This window comes from Mesoplodon mirus, assembly GCF_964341445.2.
Source record: "Mesoplodon mirus genome assembly, chromosome: 15".
Classification (NCBI taxonomy): Eukaryota; Metazoa; Chordata; class Mammalia; order Artiodactyla; family Ziphiidae; genus Mesoplodon; species Mesoplodon mirus.
Window position 1 is genome coordinate 35,454,817 of NC_138991.1, and position 3,892 is coordinate 35,458,708.

Here is a 3,892-nt window from a genome sequence, read left to right on the forward strand (position 1 = left end):
GCTCCCCAACCAGGGATCGACCCCACACCCCCTGCATTGGAAGGCGAAGTCTTTAACTACTGTACTACCAGGGAAGTCCTTAAGCATAATGCTTTTGAAATCCATCCATGCTGTTGCAAGTACCAACGGTTCCTTCCTTTTTATTGCTGAGGTGTGTGTCACTGAATGGATACATCACAGTTTGATGGACACTTGGGTTGTCTCCAGTTTGGGGGCAGTTATGAATCAAGCTGCTCTGTGTATTCACATACAGATCTTGGTGGACCTATATCTTCATCTCTCTAGGAATGAGATTGCTGGGTTGTGTGGTACATGTATATTTATCTTTATAGGAAACTGACAAAATCTTTTCTGAAGTGGGTGTGTTCTTTGTTTTTATCTCCATTGGTGGAACTGTTCTCTAGTCACTGACAGAGACCATTGTGGAAAGACCATTGACTCACTAATTCAGTGAGAAACTCAAACTATGGAATAGTTGTGAACATTTTTGCTGTTTTAGTTCTTTAAGTATAAATCGCAACTCAAAGGATTGAGGCGGGAGTTCCCACCCCTGGGTGACCAATTGTGCTGCTATGCCCGAGACTCTCCCCATTTTAGCACTGGAAGTCCTGCATCCTGGGAAATCTCTCAGTCTTGGAACCAAACTGGGACAGCTGATCACCCTGTTATTGAGTGTCAGGGGCTGTGCTAGGCACTGCACATCTGTCACATCATCTTATCCACTGGCCAGTGTCAAGGGTAGGTTTGCTTGTCCCCAGCCTGCACATAAGGAAACAGCCTTTGAGAGGTTAGGTTGCTTGCCCAGCCCACGCTTCAGAGCAGGTGGAGCCAAACTTTGCCATCAGATCTGCCAGACTCCAAAGCATTGGTGTCTTTCAGGTCAGTAGACATCATTCCCAAAGTGCCCAGTTCTGGTGCCTCAGGGGCACCAGCTGCTGGCACGTGGGCCTGGGTGGAGCTTTACTGCCCTCTGGTGGCAGACAGGATGTCACTCAGAGTCTGAGTCCACTCTTGTGGGACAGTTGGTGACGAGTGGGGGTGGGTAGGCACCCTTTCCTCCCAGGGAGCAGGACCTCAAATCTGGCTTCAGCCCTAGGAGGGTGCCACCTGGATGGCCCCACCATGGTCTGCCTGGGGGCCTTGGTCCATCTATCCGTGAGTCATGTGATCACTCAGGCCCTCACAGCCCCAGCCTGCTGGTTGGAGTCTGGGTGACCCTGAGCCTGTCACTCACCCCTCTGGGTCTCTCAGCTCCTTAACAGGATGACAAACATGTCAACACTCTTATACTAGGCTTAGACATTGAGGTTGCTATTATCAGCTCCTTCACAACTACATGCCTTAACTCTCCCCCATCTTGGTGCACGCATTCATTTCATTCATTCATTTAACTTCCATCCAGCAACTGTCTGCCAAGTACCAGCTCTGGGCCAGACCCTGAGCTGGGGGTATCATGGAGATGGTTGCCCTGCTACCTCTGTAACTGTCTGTTCATCCACTGTCTTTTGTGCTCTTTCATTCATGGAGTATCCATTTCTTTATTGAGTGTTCATTCATTCTTTCTCGTACACACTGACTTCCTCATTCACTCATTCATCCATCACTAGGTTATCTCATTTGCACATTCACTCATTCTTTATTTTTTCAGACTCTTTTCCTTCCTCCCTCCCTCAATCCTCTGTTCTGCAAACATTCTGGAAACACCACTCTAAGCCAGAATTAGATGCTGGGATTCTGGCACAACCCTCTCCCAGACATGTGGGTAGGCAGATGGTGAAGACACCCTGTAACTACCACATGCCAGCCACTGGGACTCAGAGCAGAGGGAGCACCAAGAAAGGAGCAACTGACTGCCTGGAGGAGGAGGCTGGGTGGGGGCAATCAGAGAAGGCTTCATAGAGGAAGTAGCATTTAAGCCAGGCAAAGGAGGGTGTATGTGAGTTCTCCAGGGAGGAAAAGACACTCCTAGTTTTTGTCTCGTGGTGTGTTTGGGGAAAAGTGAGGTGCCTGGGGTTTGTGATGTAGGGTCATGTGTGCATGATCCATCCCAGACCAAGCCCTCCCTGGGTTCCAGTGACAGACGTGGGTCACTCAAGGACTTCCCCTAATTCAGCAACCTTGGCCCCTGGAAAACCATCCACTATCAAGTGGCCAGGAATGGCCTTAGGGCATTAATAGAGCACCCTCCAAGCAACCACCACCTGTCCACCTGTCCATCCTTTGGGGACTCAGTGGGAGAGCTGTCCTGGGTTGGGCGGGCTGAGCAGGCAACAGCAGCAGTAGTATCTGAGGTGCCTGGCTCCCAAGATCCCATGTTCATCCAGCAACATGAGGTCTTGCTGTGGGCCAGGCCTTGCCCCAGATACTGGAAATGCAGCAATGAACAAGACAGAACTCCCACTCTCTAGGGGCTGACAAATGATAAACAAGAAAAACAATTATGAAGACCACCAGGAACACACCTGTAGTTGAACGAATTAGGTTTATTGCCTCTTTTGAGAAGGAAGACAGCATTTACCTCAGTAAGAGGGTGTTTAGTGGATTCCCTGGCAGTCCAGTGGTTGGGTCTCAGAGCTTTCACTGCCTAGGGTCCAGGTTCGATCCCTGGTCAGGGAACAAAGATCCTGCAAGCCCCACTGTGCGGCCAAAAAAAAAAAAAAGTGTTTAAAAAGGCTTATTATAGGGACTTGCCAATGCAGAGGACACGGGTTCGAGCCCTGGTGCGGGAAGATCCCACATGCCACGGAGCACCTAAGCCCGTGTGCCACAACTACTGAGCCTACGCTCTAGGGCCCGAGAGCCACAACTACTGAGCCCACGTGCCACAACTACTGAAGCCCACGTGCCCTGAAGCCTGTGCTCTGCAACGAGAAGCCACCGCAATGAGAAGCCTGCGCACCGCAACGAAGGGTAGCGCCCACTCGCCACAAGTAGAGAAAGCCCATGTGCATCAACGAATACCCAACACAGCCAAAAATAAGTAAATAAATAAATTTGGGGGGGGAGGCTTATTATAGAATTTGGGCCTGCGTTAGGTGATTTGGGGGAGGGTTCAAGTAAGTGGGCTTTTACTCTGGAATAGATGTCAGGAAGCGGGGACAATTCTACGACTGGAAGTCTTAAATCTTTAAAGTGGAAGGCTAATGCTGTAAAGAAGCAGCAGTTACTCATATTAGAGTGGGGAAACGGTTGGTCTTTTTCTGGTTCCAACAATATTCTTGATTTCATCTGACTTTAAACATGATTACGGAGCAGTCTTGTTTATGCCTTGCTCCATCATGGTCTCAGAATGGCCTTGCACTACCGTGGTGTTCTGGGAAATTGTTTTATGTCCAACAGGAGAATACCAAGGCCTAGCTGTGAGTGCCAGGCTAGTTCCCAGATGCGAGGAGCAACTGTTCTCTTTCTCATAAGAAAGGCCCATTCACTCGACCGAGGTATATTTGCCGGGACCCAGGTGCAGAGTAATTCGAGGTGGACAAAAGAGATACGGCCCCAGTCCTCAGAGAGCTCGCAGTGACGTTTGTGCCGTCTTAAAGACATTGTCAGAAATGGCAAGGGGAGTGGACCAGACCCAAGGAACCGCCAGGACAAAGGCCCGGGTGCGGGGGTGGGGGATGCTGAGAGGTCGGCGTCGGGGGTCGGAGAGGTCGGCTGGGGTCGGAGAGGTCGGCTGGGGCCGGGCCCTCGGGCACGCAGGGCCAACCTCTCCCCCAGGGACGTGGGCATTCGCTGAGCTGATTTGCTCAGAAGAAATCAAGCAGCTTTAATCAAAATAACCCACCGGGGCTTCAAGCTCATGAATATTCAGCACCCTGCTTCCGGCTGGCAACTCCGCTCCAGCCCCGCCCAGCTAGGAGACTGCACTTGCGTTGCTGGCGCGCGGCTCTGT